This window comes from Haliotis cracherodii, unplaced genomic scaffold (assembly GCF_022045235.1).
Source record: "Haliotis cracherodii isolate W230 unplaced genomic scaffold, xgHalCrac1.p SCAF_15, whole genome shotgun sequence".
Classification (NCBI taxonomy): Eukaryota; Metazoa; Mollusca; class Gastropoda; order Lepetellida; family Haliotidae; genus Haliotis; species Haliotis cracherodii.
This window is the reverse complement of record NW_027266270.1, coordinates 2,568,612-2,591,761: the sequence shown is the minus strand read 5'-3', so window position 1 is coordinate 2,591,761 and position 23,150 is coordinate 2,568,612. Positions and strand designations below refer to the sequence as shown.

General features: G+C 38.8%; 1 pseudogene; it reads left to right on the top strand.

Moving 5' to 3' along the window:
* Positions 1-7,473: 7,473 nt before the first annotated feature.
* Positions 7,474-23,150, top strand: part of LOC139461713 (atrial natriuretic peptide receptor 2-like) — a 46,645-nt pseudogene continuing 30,968 nt past the window's right edge.

Here is a 23,150-nt window from a genome sequence, read left to right as displayed (position 1 = left end):
AGGTGAAGACTCCCCAATACTGCAGCCTTCTGCATTACCAAGATTGTCAGAAGGGTTGTGTTCCTGGCAACAAACCCGGATACTCTCCCAATGTTGGTCAACAGATTGGGAGGTACCAGACCAATGGCACCAAGAACAATGGGGAGTCGGACAACATGGTACTTTGAATGTAAGCGTGACATGTCTTAAGCGAGGTCCGCATATTTGCCATGTTGTTTTCTGAATCTTGTCAATCACATTCGTATCAAAAGGAACAGAAAAATCAATGATATTCAATGGATTTATCAAAAAGGACTAGGTCAGGTATGTTAGCCTGGTTAAGGCATATTCCGAAGAGTTATATATTTATCACTTTCCATGACGCCCTCTACATATACTCTGTAAGGCAAGGGAACTCTGCTGTCACTGAGCCGCCTCATGCAAGAATAATCAAGTGAATATCACCTTATGCAATCAGCAATACGAGGGCTGGTCTAAGCATGACTAAATTTCAGCAAACAAACAAAGTGAACTAGTCAGAGTAGTACTTTGTTTGTGTAGTTCATTGCAAGTACATTTGGTCTGTTGAAACCGTTTGTATATTAGTGACAGCCAGTTGAACGTGATAGGGGTTCAAATGGACACGGAAATGAAGTGCCCTAGCTATTCCACTGTCAAACGTTTGGCAACTTTGTCCCTGGACGTGCCTCACTTTACATCAATGAAGATTTAATGAAGGAAGAAAAGAGTATGCTGTCAGATAGAATAAATTACCACTGCTGAACTCGAGGAAGACATAGATCCAAACCATGGATCGATTAAAAATATTATTCGTGTTCATTTCCAGAACAATAAGATATATGTCCGTTGAGTGCCAAAGTTTCATTGAGTGGCACCATTCCATTTCTCCGGCACCAAAGAAATTCAAGTCTTGAAAATCGGTGAAGAAAGTTATGGCCACTGTAGTTTGGGATGCAAAGGGTGTTGATTACTTAGCCAGGCAAAATACGATTACCGGTGCGTACTATGCTGATTTGCTTCATCGCCTGAGAGGTTCTGTCAAAGAAAGGCAGCGAGGAATGCTAGCTGCTGGAGTTCTACTACTTCATGACAATGCCTATTCTCACACCTCTCAACTCGCAAAGTCTGCTGTACTGTGCAACAATGTGACTTCGAAAAGCTTCCTCATCTTCCATACTCGCCGGACCTGTCACCAAGTGATTTCCACATATTTCCTAAACTGAAGGAACGTCTTTGTACAACGACAACGATGACCGCAAAGCTGCCGTGAATGGTTTTTTCAAGGTGGCTTCAGAAAAAGTCTTCCCGACTGGAATTGAAAAGCTTCACTATCGATATAAAAAGTGTATTGGAAAGCACACATATCATGTAAATAAAATTATAAACACTTTCAGAATTGTTGGTTTTGATTGTTAGGCTTAGAACTATGGATCCCTCTCTATCAGCTATATCACGGTTGCCTTTGATCATCAACGGACCAGACAACCCAGTTCCTGAGAGCACAATCAAAGAACCACATGTCGTTAGTATCCACATTACCGACACTAACCACCCGATACTCTTTTTGTCGGATCTTTCTGGCACCTCCATGTTCAGCTAGTGTGATCAGATAGTGGCTTGCAACCTGCACGTATATGCAATTTCATCAATTTCTGTGACATGCCTGACAGGCGTCATCCAAGTACTGTGACGTACCTTACTGACGTCATACAAGTAATATGACGTACCTTGCTGACGACATACAAGTAATATGACATATCTAGCTGACGTTATACAAGTGATGAGACGTACCCCGCTTTAAGGTGACAAAGCCATGATGAGTTTAAGGTTATTCACTTTCACTGTTGCCGTTGGCAGTATGCGACCTCTCAAGCAGATCAAATTGTTGTTTGATGAATAACGACGTATGTGGTTCACAACATTACTCGACCTGTCGACCATATGTGTTTGATGTGTTTTATGTGTTTGATGCTTCTACTGGAGAAGTAATTATGTAAACCTTTGGTAACTGAAATTGACATGAACTTACTAAAGTATTTATTGCAAGCCCCTGTGTGTGTGTGTTTGTTTGTGTATATGTGTTTGTGTCTGTTTTTATGTGTGTTTGTGTGTTTGTGTGTGTGTGTTTGTGTGTGTGTGTGTGTGTGTGTGTGTGTGTGTGTGTGTGTGTGTGTGTGTGTGTGTGTGTGTGTGTGTGTGTGTGTGTGTGCGTGTTTGTGTTTTTATGTGACTGTGTTTTTATGTGTTTGTTTGTGTGTGTTTTGGTGAGGTGGGGGTAGGTGGTTGGGGTGCCTCCTGGTTATGTATTATTGAGGCGGGTAAAAAGGAGCTGGTGCTCCACCACTTGGCAGCTCAAGATTTAAACTCGACTACTTGTGGTTGCCTAATCTCAAACTACCACCTGCCTGTTTATATAATCGCAGTTGGCAATAACAACCTTCGTCAGTTTTTTTTTAAAACATAGACCCGGAATATTGTGAACATCCTGCTTCCTCGTGGGATCACAATTATAAAATCATTCCATTTGGCGTAAAGTGAAAAATAGCTGTGAAAATTATATGGATGGACCACTGAAAAGCAATACTGACCCCAGGTGTTCGCGAAAACAGTAAGCACGTCCTGCCCTACTGTTCGCTCCCGACATTCAATGAATTAGCAGCCACGTGTCCCCTAAAATTGTTTTCATTTCGATGTTTTAAGTCAATTTTTTTTAAATATATTCACGAAGAAATATTCTTTGATTGCGTCAGTACAGTTCCCTTTTCGGATATAGAAATTCAAACTTATGATGAAATCAACTGAGAGGTATGGTTGCTGTTGGTCCTCAGTATATTTTGAGACAAGTGGAATTAATACCATTCTCACAACCTCAAGGACTTTCTTGAATTGTTTTTGCACTATCAATAGTGTAGCACGTTCAATAATGTCACAATATTTGTTTTGTCAACTTTGTACACCACTGTCCCACATGATACCAGAACTTTCCACTCGATTCCTAAAATTGGTATAAAATAGGAGCTCGTTAAGTATTCTATACGTTACACACAGCGTATATCAAACAGCGGATATAAGAGATGACTGTGTGAGTGAGTGAGTGAGTGAGTTTGATTATACGCCGCTTTTAGCAATATTCCAGCAATATCACGGCGGGGGACACCAGAAATGGGCTTTACACATTGTAACCATGTCTGGAATCGAACCCGGGTCTTCGGCGTGACGAGCGAACGCTTTAACCACCAGGCTACCCGACCGCCCCAGATGACTATGTTATGACAATAGATTGCTAATAAAACAAGAAAAGATGTTTTGTACTTGTGGTGCCCTGGTCATAAGCCCATGGTAAGTATAAACACTTAAACCTGCGAGGACATCTGCACTCCATTGGAACCATGTGTTGTTTGTTTGGTTGGTTGGTTGGTTGTTGTTTAACGCCGCACTCAGCAATACTCCAGCTATATGACGGCGGTCTGTAAATAATCGAGTCTGGACCAGACAATCCAGTGACTGACATCAGCAGCATCAATCCACGCAATTGGGATACGATGACATCGATCTACAAAGTCAGCGAGCCTGACCACCCGATCCCGTTAGTCGCCTCTTACGACAAGCGTAGTCGCCTTTTACGGCAAGCTTGGGTTGCTGAAGACCTGTTAGATCTGACTAAGCCATTGGATGCCCAAACGACTTACGAGCCTACGATGGCAGGACTGTACAACATCAACAGCTTGTATGGATTAATTACAATACTTTCCTTGGTTACAGGCTTCCTTTGAACCGAGGCTGCATATTTCTGTGGGATTCATGTCTGCAGACTAAGTATTCTCTGTTGAGAATGGACAATAGTATGCTAATTTGCTAAGACAACTGCATGATTAAAACAAAACTAAAGTGGAAAAGTCACTAAAAGTGTGTTGTTCCACCAGGACAGTGCTTCTGTGGTCAAGTCTGTTGTCGCCATGGCTGCAATGCATGTCATGGAACATCCTCCTTATTCACCTGACATGGCACCGTCAGATTTTCACCTCTTCCCACACATGAAGTAATAACTGTCTGGCGAGCATTATGCAAATGATAATGTTGTAAGTTTTGCTGGGAGGACTTTTAATACCACCAAAAGGACCCGGCATCATTGACAGAAGTGTGTGGACCTCTGTGGAATTATTTTGAAAAATAGTCAGCAGCCAAATCATCAAATCCGTCACTTATGCAGATGATGTGGATAAAATCAAAGAATAAATTGTTAAAACGAACTATTTGCTCTGACAACGTACTTATTTGAAAATGGAAACAAGTTGAAAGCAAATTCAGATTTCTACAATTTCAACTATACTCACCGCAAAAAGAAACGCGAACCATAGAAACATAGAGAAGTATGTACATTAAGAAGAGACGTTTCCACTGTGTACCTATTAATGACAAAACTAACCATGTTACCACAATGTCTTAATTCTCATCACGATGTGCTACAGATGATTACCAAACGTTACACTCTAATCCTGTAAGAGACAAATGGGTCTATGACGTCACATGTGATGCGTTCATGAGCGTCGGTTCACACAACGTACCAGTATGTTCATTTGTGAGTCGAACCAATCTAATATCTCTTGAATATGGGTAATTCATCATATATTAACAAACATGTAAGGTATTCGCGTTTCTTCTGTCGGGGAGTCTATTTTGAGAGATCCATTCGTTCAATATAGCATCGAGTTATTGAATATATACTTTGATTCACTGTATTTTCATGGCTCCTAAATCATCGAAAGTCCTCATCTGAGCACCCCGCGCAGTCCTGTCAATGATCATTTTGTAAAAAGAGGTCACCGGTAGTAATGCCACATTGTTGTAGACATCTGGTATTTTATTTGAAGAGGAGGTTGGGTGTATAAGTACAAACACTCATGTTGCTTACTGGTTACAGTTTCAATTATGACCTAGAATTTGCAATTTGAATGTTTCTTTTCATCTGCGATTGAATAAAGTTTTGTAATAATCCTTTTATGAATAATAATATGAAACATCAACGTATGTAAACAACATTGAGCATAAATACTATTGAGCATAAGTAAATGAAAAGGAAAATACTTTTTCCATATACGAAAGAAATCTCTGCCAAAAGCAGAGTCGATTTATGATTGTAACCACATCATGAGCATGTGTTTTATGAATCACTATCAATTACATGATACCAGGTGTTCACGAAAGGTGAGCCTATCCTGCCCTAACGGTGGCTGCCGTCACAAACACATGCACAGGCAAGTCAATTGTTTACCATAGTTACTGACAACGTTATCACAATACAAGTTTACATCAACATTATTACTTAATTCTGTAAACCCTTGTATTCCAAGTCCATCAGTAATATAACCGAAAAAACCCTGCCCCCAAAAAGGAAAAAAACTGTTTCCATACTCATAAGAAATCGATAAGAAGTCGATTCTACGATTTCCACTATATCATGAGCATGAGTTTATGAATCACCTTAAATATTGATGATACCAGGTGTTCGCAAATCATCAGTGAACATTATATGAATGGTGTTCGCGAAAAGGGTAAGCATGCCCTGGCCTACCGGGTGTCAGTCCACCAGCCATAGCTCGAGTCGATTGTTTGGAGGTGCGTTGTTTCTTCGTTTTTGTATCGTGGATAGTCGATCACAGACATGCAGTCCAACTCTGAGACATAAGTTCAAGATTAAGAGGGTCTCGACCATCAGAAACAACGCTTCTGTATGTATTCCAGCAAGGGAATCCCAAGGGGTTTCTCCTTGAATAAGGACGTTGAAGCATTCACGTCATATCAAAAATAAAGTGTCGGGAAAAACGTATGAACGACAAAATGTGTCTTGCATACGCTTACGAACGACAGTTTCGCTGGCATGTACCCTTAGGCATGTAAAGCCGTATACAGTGTAAACTTCACACAAAGATATAAAGTGCACCCAGCGTGGTAGTGTCATGCGCTTCCGTTTACAAATAGAATGTTTGATTAAGTAAGCATCTCAGACAAAGTTCAAAACCGAGCAGTTTTAATTACACCACGTTAAAAGTGTCATGTCGTCGCAAGGTTGATCTATTCTTCAATTAAGACTTGTCGTTAGGCAAACGCTCCTCCTCAACTACTTCTTCTTCTACAACTACGCAAGTATGTGTGAGTGAGTGGGGTTGGTTTGACGCCGCTTTGAACAGTATTTCAGTTACCGGTGTTACAACTGACCGTGGGAAGAAAGCCCGAATTGATACAGGTCGTAGACGTTTGCCACATTGACTACAAACAAGACCATGGTTATACGACTCATACGTCATGCGACTGTTGCTAAGACGTTACAAGGCTACAACATTCAAGGCCTCAGTAAAACATTCAAGAAGTTTTATGGTAGACATGTGGAGGTCATTTCCAAATTTGACGCATCGGTGACAAAAATGAATGTCCGATGCTTCTGACTTATTTCGACTTGTACCATATGCTTTTTTTTAGGTGAACAATTGACTTGCCTTTGCATGTGTTTGTGACGGGTGCCACCGGTGGTGCAGGATACGCTGACCTTTTCGCGAACACCTGGTATCATAACTATTTGATAGTGATTCATAAACACATGCTCATGATATAGTCGACCATGCTTATGCAGACATTTCTATTGGATATGGAAAGTGTTACATACACACACATTCCATACAATCGTCGATCGTTGTCGCTTTATTTATGAACCAAGTACCAGGTGGAATTTTAGATGGAAACCCAACTCATAAGATCTTGGCACGACTTAGGGACGCAACTTTTCACATCACAATGCAGTGCCTTAGACAACTAGCCCCCCATCTGTGTCCCCTCAGCATGTGTGGGAAGGTTAGATGAAGTATGTAGTAATCAATCATTTAGTGGTATGTATGTCATTCGATGTTTGCTGAACGCATTCTCTTGTTCTAAACAAACATATACCTTTGGGCATTTCGAATTGTTTCTCTTACAATTATGTCAGTTACTTTGTTTAAGACATGCAGGTGCGCCATGTACGCTGCGAGAATGTCAACATATGTGTGCCTGCCACACCCAAAAGCAATGGGTCTAGCCCTTGAATCAGTGGTTATACTGGATCTAATTCCAACACGAATGAGCAACACAGTACGTGCCATTCCTATCTCATTAACCTGTCATGACAAAACGTATTGCCGTCCACAGTCTTGCAACAGCTCATAAAGCCTGACGTCATTGTTTTGTATTGCACATAGCAACCTAATTCCGCTCTATGGGACATCAGAGAAATCTTGACCATTGTGCCACTGTCCGAGTTTCCTTGACAACTTATATGCTGGTCACTCCGTCTGGTCACCTCCCTCAGGTCATCAGGCCGTAACAGTCCTGAATTAGCCACCTCCGTTTGTCACCCTTCCCGCCAGGAGTGATGTATGGGACTAAGCGGACGACTTGTCATCATTGCGCTGGAAGCATTTACTCTTGTGTGTTACCTGGCAGATGAACAGTGAACAGTCAGTGTGCCGGGCTGGTAGACCAGGGACAATGTACACCTGGGGAGTGCTCCTCCTTCTCCCCACCCTCCTGCTACATACCCCCAGCGTCCAGGGGGACAAGCGAGAGTTCAGGATTGCCTGGATGGCCCCCAAGCAGGAGTACAACAAGTTCAGTGCTGCCACTACTGTGAATGCCTTAAAGCTGGCTTTGTTAACTATTCAACAGAAATACCTCAGAGGATATCAGATACGGTATGTAAGATGCTTCTGTCATTTCGGATAGCCAAGGACGAGTTTAAAAACAAGGAAACGCGTTCAACACCAAACACATTTGCTAATATTTACATATGTTGCTAAGCTAATATTCAATTATTTAACATTCAAACGCCACTAGTTATTACCTAATGGGACCCTTGAAGACTTGGGTTAGAATTAGCGTTCAGCAACCCATGTTTGTCGTAAGAGGAGACTAACGATAAGGGGTAGTCAGGATTGCTGTCTTGGTTGATCCATGTCATCGTATCGCAATTGTGAAGATCGTGATGACAATCACTGGATTGTCTGGTTGACATCATATATTTACAGATCATGGTTATATATTTGGATACTGCTGCGTACGGCGTCAAACAACAAACCAACAAACCGTATTACCTTTTGTAAAGTATCAAGGCTGCGTCATGCAAGACGCATGTAAACCTTGGAAGAAAAACACGAGAAAAGAATAACTGTATGCACGTGATGTCAGTCATTCAATAAATCAACGTAGTCATGGTGTAGACTTACGTTGTTGCTACCATGATCCACAAATTGTTCATGTCCTAGTCGATCCAAAATGTCAAAATCCACGCATGTACCTGGCATCGAGTAAGATAACAAATACTTTCTTGAACAGGCATCATGATTTCCAATTCTTTAAATAGGATACATGACATTATACTTACTAGTCTGCATGGCGAATAATAATATGCGGACCTCGCTTCCGAAATGTCACGCTTGCATCCAAAGTACCAAGTTGTCCGACTCTTGGGGGTATTCACATTCTCCGCAAATTTCTTGGTGGGTTCGATTAGACAGCGTATAACGTAACACATGTGGAACTTCTTAGCTTCGTCCCTTGCCATATGTACAGTTTTGTCGTCATTACTAAATTGTTACTTAACATCAACGAAATAAAAACAAAACAAATTTGGATAATATTTATCAATGAACTGTTTTCTGAGCTCAGCAGACAACGGACAAAGTAGTATGAAATGATATTCATTTTCTACAGTGTTTAACTCCCCCAAACTGACAAACTCTGCGTTCTCTCACGATCCCCATATATCTTCCCGTCTCGATAAAGAGTTCGTGTGAACTGCATCTGAATCTTGCATTTGCAAAGCTAAATGTTTTTAGTGTTACATTCAATGAATATATACATGAGTACTTATAGAACGATACAACATCTGATGAATGTCCTTGATAAAACCATTTCTCTCTTCTAGCTAGTGTACCGCCATTTCTAAAAACAATGACTTTTGTCTTATTAATAATCTTAACAATAATAGATCATCCAATCCCTCCTTGATGTGCAAGCGACGGAAACATCTTGTTTCTACCAATAATCATTGTGTGGTCTCTGAAAGTAATGTAGAGGCATCGATCTATTGGATGTAGGCAGTACAATAAACATAAAATCATGATGTAAGTAATGTTAACGTACAACGTACTTATAACGACCCTTGATCCTGTGTATTATATATTTTGGTTTGTAACAGAGCTCAGTTTTGTCTGTTCCCAATAATAAGGAACTTGTCATCATTCTGCTTGACCATTGTTCCTGTTATGCCTTCAACTCCCTATTCACAATTGTTGCAACTTCTTCTGCGCAAAGGTACAATGTGTGAAGCCCATTTCTGGTGTGATATTGCTGGAATATTGCTAAAAGCGGCGTAAAAACAACATTCACTCACTCACTCTTTTTTGCGCAAAGAGAAACCTCACTGCCTGGACTATTCCATCACAAGTCATTATGCTTAGAGGTCGCTTTGTTTACGCACTATAACACAAGTCCGGGCAAGTACAAGCAGCCACACACACTTGCATGCAGGTCTCTATGTAAGTGAACCAAATAATTTCACCTCACCGTGATGTTTCAAGCCTGTGTGAGACAAGGCTGTATTTTGAGTTTATTTGATTTAACTTCATACTTCAGTTCACTACTCCTTAGTGTTGTTTTCAGCAGGAAACATCGTTTATTACACTACATATAACAGTGTGCATAACACTACAGTGTGTTCATAAAGTATATTCTTCTTATCGTCTTCTGAAGGCTGAGCAGACCCTCGTGTTGTTCACTACCTCTGATCCCGCGTTGACATTTCCCTTAAGCAGTTTTATTATACATATCATCTCCTGTCTTGGTCCGGATCTAACTGTTATATTTTTGGAACAAATATTAATTATCCATCACCTTTCTAAAATTGATTCTATTACGAGAACAATACTCGGCGGACAAGGAACAAACGTGTCTCTTCCTGAAATGACAACCCAAATTTGTTGTTCTTGCCCAAACATTACAGGGTCGTCTCCCTCGTGATTAATGTGCCACGTGGTGGTAATCACTTGTAGGTTTTTCTTGCTGTGCTGACATCTGTCACAGCTTTATCTTTGTTTTCTCTGTCTGTCGCGCGAAACTCTAGTTTCCGAGAAAATTGCAAAAGTGTTGTTTTTAAAACGGAATATTAAACTGTTTTTAAGAAAATATAATACCACTGTCAATCTGTAAACTGTCTCTTCAATATGATTCCAGCATATTCCTTGCAGATAGGCGTACCGTGTCTAGTGCAGGACAAGTGAGTTCGTTAGGAAATGAACTGACGGACGACATGTACAAATTCAAATATATCTTTCAGACCGGTTCATTAACAATAAATAAAAGCTACAAAGGTCTGTCGATATCCATAACAAATATCTGCCAAAAGCATAGTCGGTTGTGCGATTCCGACTATACCATTAGAATGTGTTCTAGAATCAGTATCAAATAGTGAAGACACAAGGTGTTCGTGTTGAGCGTATCCTGCCCCACCAGTGGCACCCGTCACAAAAAAAGTGTTGGTATTATTTCAACAAAAACTTCATTAATATGCCAAAAAAGAGCAGAATGATGTTTTTCTCTTATTAATTCTTTTGGCAAATTTTTATTTTAAAGTCTTGGGACAGTTAACTCAAAAGACATGTATACTTTTGTGACCTTTCACTCAGAAACAGTGTAATTCTGACAAGTTTTAGAAACATGCATATTGTTCATCTGAACCATGATGTCATATCTGGTTACAGAAGGGTTAATAACTGTTTACCAAAACGCAATGTCTCAACACATGTACATTAACATTACCATACAGCAAACCGAACGTTTGTGATGACCATTTTGAATGTCGTCGACCGGATATTTCTTAGTTTTTTATGCAAATTGTGTGAGCGGCCAATAGGGCAGGACATGCCTACCGTTTTCTCGGTGACCTAATGTCAGCACTGATTTTCAATGATCCATCCATCATCGCTATTTTGCCTTTAATGGAATTGTTTCGGCGGCTTATCCATACTGTTTATTTTCCTCGGCATTTAGATAGTATAATATTTAGATACCCGAAGCGTAAAACCTCACACATTTATTAAATATTAGTACATGTGCCATGTGTATTTATTATACAGTTAGACAACTGAGGTATGCCCAATCACACCTATTATCACCGGTGTTGTAGCAGTGGAACAGATATCGACATATTTCATATTGTTGCACATTTCTTTGCACGAAGTCGCCACTGGAATATTGATGTATGAATATTGATGTATGAATATTGATGTATGAATAATGATGTATGAATATTGATGTATGAATAATGATGTATGAAAATTGATTCATGAATAATGATGTATGAATATTGATGTATGAATAATGATGAATGAATATTGATGTATGAATAATGGTGTATGAGTATTGATGTATGAATAATGGTGTATGAATATTGATGTATGAATAGTGATGTCTCTCCATTGATGTATGAATATTGATGTATGAATAATGGTGTATGAATATTGATGTATGAATAGTGATGTCTCTCCATTGATGTATGAATATTGATATATGAATAATGATGTCTCTATATTGATGTATGAATATTGATATATGAATAGTGATGTCTCTATATTGAAAAATGAATAATGATGTATGGGTATTGATGTATGAATAATGGTGTATGAATATTGATGTATGTATATTGGTGTATGAATAATGATGTATGAATATCGATGTAGGAATAATGATGTCTCTATATTGATGTATGAATATTGATATATGAATAGTGATGTCTCTATATTGAAAAATGAATAATGATGTATGAACACTGAGGTATGAATATTGATGTATAAATAATGATGTATGAATACTGATGTTTGAATATTGATGTAGGAATAATGATGTATGAATATTGATGTAGGAATATTGAGCTATGAATAATGATGTATAAATAGTGATGTATCGATATTGATGTATGAATATCGATTAGTCTATATGAAGAGGATGGGCAGTTAATTTTTCAATTTTTAACCAATAGCAAATTTCATGTGTTCCTGAAGAATATTAATATCATCTACACGAATCAAGAGCAGTCAGTCCACATTAGCAGTACAGGATATAAAGCACGATGTGTACACGAATAGACAGCAATAAACCGGTAGTGTAGCAATATATAACATCATCGTGACTACAATAAGTCATAGCCAGTAACACCGATCAAACTAATAAGTGAGTCATAACTGAGTGTTTTACACCAATGTCCTGTAGCCTCTGAGCGCTAAATTAGCACTAAACCAAGAACCCTTACTGGCGGCAGTGTATCTTTGTTAGAGATTGATTAGCTCACTGATTCTGACACGGTTTTAATATTTTTCTTTCAAATGAGGAGTCCAACGAACATTTAAATAAAAATAGATATAAATTGAGAAGTATCTTCTAAATTTATAATAGGCAAGTATAGATAGTATTCATGAATAAGTATGACCTGCTTTAGTATTCCCTTGAAGGGGGTATCGATGGGGGTGTCTTTGGTAGGAAAATAAGAAGTCAAACAGTTAAACAGTTGGTCCCTAAATATACACTGGCTTGTCTTCCACACAATTCGTGTCTGACAGATGATGCTTAAATGTCTAAATACCAGTGTACTTTATGTCCTCGGAGGGACCCCCGCCTCTGCCCCCGGCGTCGTGGTGCAATCACGCCTTTAATTACCTCATGTCGTTTCCTTAATCCAGAAACACAGAGATCATGTTGGCTAATGGATGCAATAAATGTCATGTTATTTTCCGTCTATATTTCCAAATACCGACCCAATTTCTGACAATACCGGTATAATTTCTCATAAAACTGTCACTCTACCAAAACCTAGTGTTTCAAATCAGCTCTCATTTTATGACAATACTAATCCCACAAACATACTTTCATATCTCACAACACTACTGTCACCCCAAACATGATTGCTTCCACATCTCACCTTAGTGCGTCTCACCTACAGCTCCGAATTCCAACTCTGCTGATCCCACAAGTGACAATACTGATTCTATATCTCACCGTAATTACTAGTATTTTATATCTCACCATGCTGCTACTATAACTCACAATATTGCATATATATCACAACACTGTATATGTCCATGCTTCTTGGTCTCAATACTGCTTCGATATGTCCCCACACTGCTTTTACATCTCACCACATCACTGCTTCTTAATTTCCACAGTGCTTCTTTATCTCACCATTATGTTTCTATCTCACCATGCTCCTTACAAAGCTCACAAAACTTATTCTACATCTCACCATACAGTTCCTGTCCATATAAAAAGTAAACTTTGACAAAACGAATTTCATTGGACGTAAAAGGCAAAATTGCGTTGAGAATTATACCGAGGTATCACTAAAACCAGTGATGATATGCCAACAGTGCTTCTCTGTTTTACTGTAATGATTCTATAACTCTTTATACCGCGTCAATATCTCTCTATACCGTGTCGATATATCTCCATACAGCTCATATATATCCCCATGATGTTTCTATAATCTTTTCTGGAGCTCGGGCTAAAACAAGGACTGGTCGGCACGGAGTCAGTATACTGTGTCTGAGTGGGATATTCATTTTAAACTGCGGCATGGTATCTCAATGGGCTAACACTGTAAATCGGCACCAGTCCGGACTAGTACAAGCAGCCACACACACACGTCGCTACATAAGTGCAATAATCTTGGATGCGTTAAACCCCATTTCACCTTCACCTTGACTCTATCTGAAAGTCCTTGTGCCAGTATGGTATACATCTGGTATACAAACGCGGCCATCGATGGATGTTATGGAGATACCGATTGTTTGAAAAATATTGCATTTTTGCACTTATATACACGCTATATAAGTGCAGTCATCTTGGACGCGACGTTAAACCCCATTTCACTCCACCTCACCTCTTACCATAATGCCTCTCAATCTCACCATAGTGTTCTATATCTCACCCCTACGTTTCTATAATCCACAATTCTGCCTAAGTCACCATCCTGCTTCTGTATCTCACCCTACGTTTCTATATTTCACAATTCTGCTTCTAAGTCACCATCCTGCTTCTCTATCTCACCCTACGTTTTTATATTTCACAATTCTGCTTCTAAGTCACCATCCTGCTTCTCTATCTCACCCTACGTTTCTATATTTCACAATTCTGCTTCTAAGTCAACGTCCTGCTTCTCTATCTCACCCTACGTTTCTATATTCCACAATTCTGCTTCTAAGTCAACATCCTGCTTCTCTATCTCACCCTACGTTTCTATATTCCACAATTCTGCTTCTAAGTCACCATCCTGCTTCTCTATCTCACCCTACTTTTCTATATTTCACAATTCTGCTTCTAAGTCACCATCCTGCTTCTGTATCTCACCCTACTTTTCTATATTTCACAATTCTGCTTCTAAGTCACCATCCTGCTTCTCTATCTCACCCTACGTTTCTATATTTCACAATTCTGCTTCTAAGTCAACGTCCTGCTTCTCTATCTCACCCTACGTTTCTATATTCCACAATTCTGCTTCTAAGTCAACATCCTGCTTCTGTATCTCACCCTACGTTTCTATATTCCACAATTCTGCTTCTAAGTCACCATCCTGCTTCTCTATCTCACCCTACTTTTCTATATTTCACAATTCTGCTTCTAAGTCACCATCCTGCTTCTGTATCTCACCCTACTTTTCTATATTTCACAATTCTGCTTCTAAGTCAACGTCCTGCTTCTGTATCTCACCCCTACGTTTCTATATTTCACAATTCTGCTTCTAAGTCACCATCCTGCTCTCTCTATCTCACCCTACGTTTCTATATTTCACAATTCTGCTTCTAGGTCACCATCCTGCTTCTGTATCTCACCACAATTAGATATTGAAAGACCTGTTGTCAGATTTGATGATGTGAATTCAACCATCATGCATTCCTGCAACAGTTTGTAAAAGGTAATCTGTAGTTCGATGATTTGGTGTAAAAATAAATACATACAATGAAGACTTGGGTAAGAAATGAATTTGCATCCACCACATGACCCCTACCTTGTTTGAAATGGTGTAAATTTGTGACCAAATAAGCAAATTTATTGATTTTCAAACATAAGATGTCTAAGATACCGCTCAGCCGTTGAATATTATGCGAACATATTTATTTTACTTTTTAAAAGTGTTTTTTATCAAATTATATGTTTAAAAACAAAACCATGAAGAAGTATAGAACACAAAACCATGAAGAAGTATAGTTTACGTGCTGACTACGTGCTAGTACACTTCATTTTTGAAATGATATCGCAAATTTATTTTTATCTTTTTTAAATTTTATTCGAAAATCAAACATATGATAAAATCAACAGAGGCATAGTTACTTTTGCTATTCAGTTTATATATTACCATAATACTTCAATATATGACAATAATAGTTCTATACCTTACCGACCGCCTCCGTATACATAGTTGAGCGTCTGCCCCGAGAGCAGAAGGTCGGGAGTTCGATCCCCGACCGCGTAATACCAAAATACGTAAAAAGGTGTTACCCTGCCTGGCGCTCGACATTAAGTAGGTAAAACAAGCCCTGGTCGTCTCGGAGTCAGTATACTGTGACTGAGTTGGGTATTCATGTTAAAATCGGTATTTGTCCGGACTTGTACAAGCAGCCACTAACATTCACAAACACAGGTGCATGCACGTCGCTATATAAGTACAATAATCTTGAACGCGACGTTAAACCCCATTTACCCTAACCATACACCTTATGATTACATATCTCAGACATATTTCTCTATCTCACCTCCCTGCTTCTATATATTCCTTTACAATATCCCACATGACTGATAGAACATTGTGAACACAATATCTCAACACCGCTCTCATGTCACAAAATATTGCTCCTAGTGTACTGCTCTGATGTCTGAGGTTATTTGTATATCTCATTAAAATGACCCAGTGTTCTGAAATTCACAACTGCCAAACTCACCACGATTCACAAAGAATCATGATCAAATCTGGACATATAAAATGTATTTGTTTTTGCCTAACCTGTCGAGCCACCTGCTCATATCAAAGTCAAATATCAGCAACACGGATGTGTTTACTTTTGTAAAGATCCGCATATTTGTATTCCCTGAAAATTCCCCTAAAATTACTGTATATTTCCATGTAAAATGACTATTTTTTAAATCGTATTGTGTATCTATTTCTGACAAAACAGTCACTGTTGCTTCAATGTTATATGAAGCTTTTTAATTTAGATGCAAGGTTCGGGATATTTGATAATATAGAAGGTGCTGCTTAACTATTTTCAAGGTACGTTTTCCAGAATATACCAGTCGTCTGAAAAATCCGTTTTCGGAGACGACAGTACAGTCAATTCTGTTCATATTGCGATGGGTATACAGTGTGTCCCACACACATTTATCAAACGTGACACATTTATGACGCGTGTCGTTGTACATGATAACGACATACCAAGAAGGATGTCACGCAGAGATCTATAAAAACACGTCGTGGGGACCAGCCAGGCATTCGCGAGTACTTCGGAGAATTACATCTTGAAATCCATTCTATAAAGAGAATTGAAAGTGACGTAATAACTGAATCTTGCATATGAATAACTATACATTCCTACCTTTGGACAAGCAGTGTGGTATTTTGTTTACTACGTATGGTGTTGCTGAGGTGTATGGTGCTGTAAGATACATGGTTAAATAGTGCTGTCCGATGCATGGACTACTTGATTCTGTTTGATGTGGCCTATGAATCAAGGCCACGTGTAAGTCTTGTATGTTGCTAGGGCAGGAAATCTACCAAAACCATGCATCAAAACTATCGATTCTTGTTCCAAAGATATGTCTTGCCATCTCAGAATAGAGCCTAATTCAACGCTGTCAACATATTTGATTTTTCTACTTTGTATACCACTATCCCACATGGAAAACTTCAGGTTAAAGTTCATTTCTTGATCCATGGTATATTTCCCACTGAACGTGTAACCATAGATGTAATTTTGCATATCTAACTTCAGAGGTTATGGACAATTTGTCAAAAGTGGGAGCTAATGTCATCTGAGGTTTACTGAAAAAACAAAATGTGAAATGCTGAACATCCTCATTGACAACATCTATGTGAAATTAGCGGATAGGCAAGAAGTAGGTATCCCCAAGGGTACCAATTGATGATCTGTCTCTTTGTGCATATGAATCGGAACTTGTGCTCTGACTGGCAAAATCAAAACAAGTGAATTTGGGAAGGGACTTTCAAGAAATTTTCAGTGAACCCTCCTGATTTGCTTCATAGTTAGATTTAAACAAAAAGAGTCAGATTCAGAGACCCACAAGACTGTATGACAATTTCCCAATAGTCAACTTTGCCTCTCGTTTAGGGACATTCATACATGCTTGTTCTGATAAGATTTCAAAGAGCGTCGTATTTGGATCTGCGCATTAAGATTCAGAGTGACAAATACGATCCACAAGACTTTTAGACAAGGGACGACTTCCAAAAGTCAACTTTCCCTTTATGTCGAGAAATACTCCTGAAGCTCCATCCTTTGCTGTCTACATTTCACAACTTTTTGGGAACAATCCAGTATTTCTAGTAAGATGTCAAAGATCGCCTCACCACTCAAATTCTTTTTCAAAAAGTTGTATGGTAGACAAGTGGGGGGCATTTCCAAATGTGACGCATCAGTGACAAAAATGAGGTCCGATGTAATCCCCTATTTTGCCCTGTACCACACGCTACCAAGTTTGTTCAGGTGAAAAACTTGACTTGCCTTTGCATGTAGCTGTGATGTGTGTCACCGTTGGGCTGGATTCGCTCACCTTGTCGCGGACACCTGATGTCATCACTACTATATGATACGGTGGCCCATTAGGGACATGGAGTCTGTTTTTCAATATTTTGATATTTCACTTACTTTTATCGTAACCTTTTGCAAATTTACACAATTTATCATACAAATATGTGATAAATCATGTATAAAAACAACCGAAAAGATGCAAAACATACTTTCCATTAGCTATTGAATCGCTGAAATGTAAAGCGAAAATCTCAAAATCTAAAATGAAAATGTTAAAAACAAAAACGAAAATGTCAAAAACAAAAGCGAAAATGCCAAAAACTAAACCGAAAATACCGACAACTATTTCCACCGCAGTTTACATGATTATGTCTGATACATTTTACATAATTCTGTCGGATACGTGGTTTACATGATTCTGTCTGATGCATGGTTTACAAGACTGTCTGATACATCGTTTACATGATTATGTCTGATACATGGTTTACATGATTCTGTCTGATGCATAGTTTACATAATTCTGTGTGATACATGGTTTACATGATTCTGACTGATACATGGTTTACGTGATTCTGCCTGATACACAGAATACATGATCCTGTCTGATGCATGGTTTACATGATCCGGTCTAATGCATGATTTATATGATCCTGTCTGATACATGGTTTACATGATCATGTCTGATGCATGGTTTACAAGACTGTCTGATACATGGTTTACATGATTCTGTCTGATACATAGTTTACATGGTTATGTCTGATACATGGTTTACATGACTGTCTGATACATGGTTTACATGACTATGTCTGATACATGGTTTACATGATTCTGTCTGATACATGGTTTACATGATCCTGTCTGATACATGGTTTACATGTTTCTGTCAGATACATGGTTTACGTGATTCTGCCTGATACACGAAATACATGATCCTGTCTGATGCATGGTTTACATGATTCTGTCTAATGCATGATTTATATGATCCTGTCTGATACATGGTTTACATGATCCTGTCTAATGCATGATTTATATGATCCTGTCTGATACATGGTTTACATGATCATGTCTGATGCATGGTTTTCATCATCCTGTCTGATACATGGTTTACATGACTGTCTGATACATGGTTTATATGATCCGGTCTAATGCATGATTTATATGATCTTGTCTAATTCATGGTTTACGTGATTCTGCCTGATACACGGAATACATGATCCTGTCTGATGCATGGTTTACATGATCCTGTCTAATGCATGATTTATATGATCCTGTCTGATACATGGTTTACATGATCCGGTCTGATGCATGATTTATATGATCCTGTCTGATACATGGTTTACATGATCATGTCTGATGCATGGTTTACATCATCCTGTCTGATACATGGTTTACATGACTGTCTGATACATGGTTTATATGATTCTGTCTGATGCATTGTTTACATTATTCTGTCTGATACAGCGTTTATATGATTTTGTCTGATACATGGTTTACATGATTCGATCTGATACATGGTTTACGTGATTCTGCCTGATAAACGGAATACATGATCCTGTCTGATGCATGGTTTACATCATCCTGTCTGCCTGATACACGGAATACATGATCCTGTCTGATGCACTGTTTACATGATTCTGTCTGATACATAGTTTATGTGATTCTGTCTGATACATGTTTTATATGATTCTGTCTGATGCATGGTTTATGTGATTCTGCCTGATACACGGAATACATGATTCTGTCTGATGCATGGTTTACATGATTATGTCTGATACATGATTTACATGATTCTGTCTGATACATGGTTTATATGATTCTGTCTGATGCATGGTTTACATGATTCTGTCTGATGCATGGTTTACATGATTCTGTCTGATGCATGGTTTACATGATTAAATCTGATACATGGTTTACATGACTGTCTGATACATGGTTTACATGATCCGGTCTAATGCATGATTTATATGATCCTGTCTGATGCATGGTTTACATCATCCTGTCTGATGTATGGTTTACATCATGCTGTCTGAAACATGGTTTACATGATTCTGTCTGATACAGAGTTTACATGATTATGTCTGATACATGGTTTACAGATTCTGTCTGATACAAGGTTTACCAGAAAGGTGGGATGTTTGGAGTTTGTAATAACTAACAACAGACATTTGATTTTGAACTGCGTTGTAAGTACTAGTTTCAATTTGTCGCTTAAAGTATTTTATGACAGTCACGTTTTCTACCCTAGTGCCGTTTGGATACATACAATAACTGACATTGTCTAGGATAGAATTCGTGTTCATTATCGCGAATACAATCCACGTTTTCTCAGTTTTAGCTGAAATCTGTAACACACAACGCCGAATGCTAGACCCTATTGTATCTAAGTGCCAGCGTGCTTGAAGACGTCAAGTTGTCAGACAGTAGAACATTCATGGTGATGTTGCCATTTACGTTTAAACCTACATATCATTTGCTTCACGTGCGACATATTTATGATGACGGTTACCTCACACGCGTCATTTCAACTCATGTAAAGTTTCATTTTATTGTTCATATCAAACAAATACCCCCCTTGAAGGCTTACGTGGATATAAGCAATATTTAGAGAGTGCCCCTCACGTCCGCAGATAGTAATTGAAGTTACGACGTATAATCCACTCTTGATCCTACAATTGTCCTGCAAGTTCTTAAATACTAACGTAAGAGCAGTCTACATAGGATAGTTAATACGGCTGTACCACCTGGTGACATAGTCCATCAGTTGTAGGGGATCTAGGACATATCAACCCAGCAATTCCACTTGGAGGTTAACAGCCCAGTTCCTTCAAATCACTAACAGCTTTCCACGGACAAATAATGAATGTACTTTAATGTCTTTTAATGTCCTTTATGTCCTTAGATAGGATTGTCTTATCTGAACGATGTTGTGATTTGTGTTTTCTTTTTGCGAAGTAGTATTATGTGTTACCACCTGAGCTCAGACAAAAACATTGATATGGATGTATTCACACTGGACACACGGCTATATATTGTCATATCAAGCGAATAGGGGTGCCTCAGGGGTGACTCAATTGTACGACCTAGAATATGTAGGGGGCGTCATGGAAAATGATCATTATAAAGTTCTTTGGAATAGGCCCATAAACAGCCGCAGACCTATCCTTGTCCTTTTTGATAATTCTATTGATATCATTTATATCATTGAATTCTGTCCCCTTTGCCACTCATGTGATCAGATTCAGGAAATATAAGCGACCTAAGAATTCAAACCACATCATGAGTATGTATTTATGAATCACTATCAAATAGTGATGACACCAGGTGAGCGAAAGGGTGAGCGTATCCTGCCCCACCGATGAATCCACCCCTAACCCATGCAAAGGCAAGTCAAGTATTCACCCAAGAAAAACACGGAATTTTTAAAAATAAGTCAAAGTCAAAATAAGGAATTGCACCAGACATCATTTTTGTCACCGATGAGTCAAATTTGGAACTGTCCTCCGCCTGACAACCATAAAACATTTTAAAAGCTTTACTGAGACAATGTAACTATGATCAAACAACTTTTGAGCAAGATTCGTATGAGGGTCTTTGGAATCTTCGTAGAAAGAGCATGCTCGATTGTACCTAAAATATTGTGAGTGAGTGAGTTAAATTTGTCATCACATCGGCAATATTGCAGCCATATCGCGATTACAAAATTGTGAAATGTAGACACTGAGGCTCGAGCTGCTTGAATATTTCTCGACATCAAGGGACATAGGGTCAGTTGAAAGTCATCCCTTTGGTCATACAGTCTTGTGGGGAGTGTTTTGTCATTCAGAATCCTTATGCTTAGGTCTCAATATGAAAGAGATGAGGCAGTCTCACTGGTCTCATTTATTTCTAGTTCAGGTGGGTAAATCAGTGGGAGAGAATTTTATATTTTATCGTCATTGAATGATATCAGATAATCGATATACCTGAAACTTCTTGGCCACGTTACCTTGTTTTGACTGCGCCACGCCCTGCAAAAATTCCAATTCATATGCATTAAGAAACAGCCGAGCAAGAAGGGGAATACAGTTGGTGCCCCTGGGGAAGCCTACTACCTGCCCATATATCTTACCCCCAGTTTTTACATAGATGTTATCTCAGTAAACTTCACATGGACTTTGCGTTTATTATTGAAGATAGACAAGTAACTGTATCTATGGTCTCCAACTTTTGTAACACAAGTCACATGGATGAAGATATTGCGCTTTTTCTTACGTTTGCCATGTGGGAAAGTGGTATACAAAGTTCTGAGGTTGTAAAAAGTCAAGCAATTCCTTTGTGTTTTTGAGAATCCACATGGTACTAATTCCACTTGTCTCAAATACTCTCTGTGAAAATATAAAACTAATATGTGAAAAACATGACAAATCGTCAGACCTCACATATGATATGCGGACCTCGTAATCTCGCCTTTCGAAATGTCACACTTCCATCTCAAGTCCCAAGTTGTCCGATCTCCATTGTTCTCGGTGCCTTAGGTTTGGTACCTCCAAATCTGTCTACTGACATTTGGAGAGTAACCGGATTTGCTGCCAGGAATACAGCCCTTCTGACAATCTGGGTAAAAAACCTCTGGGTGTGTTCGACTAGGCAGCGCTTCCTGGGAGAAGTCCCATTCGCTGTCTGGACTGCATGTTGAAGGGACAAGGGCCCTGAGCTGATGATGAGCATAACTAGCCTTACTGTTCCAGAAACCTCTTTGCTGCATTTTTTATTTCAATCCAAAAACTATGATAAGACCAATAATGATTGTATTACCGTACTGATTCTTCAAGGAGGTACGTTTTGAATCCCGATTCAGACATAGTGATACTAGGTGCACTTTTGAGGCTGAAGAGAAGGGAGTTCAATAGTGAGACACCTTGATGAGGGAAGTATATGATTACACTGATTATAATTTCAGACATTTAACAGAGGATGTTGATTAATCAACGGAATTAGTTTCAGATGGTTGTGACAGACCTTGGTTTTCCTATGGCCAGCAAACAAACAAATTTGGAAAATCTGCAACTAATATGTGTTGGTTATTGAATTTGCTTATTACTAAATGGTCGATGTGATACTGGTAAAGAAAAGGGCGATTATACATTCGTGGAACATAATGGATGCAGTGTAATTGATCATATATTGGATCATGTTGGCTATTTGAAAAAAAGTTCTGCCTTAAAAATTGTTTCAAGAAGTGAAACAGAACATCTCTCCATAGCATTTAATCTGTCTGTCTACGAGTATTGATATATCAGAGACTACAACAGGGGTCCATGTGGCCATATGGTT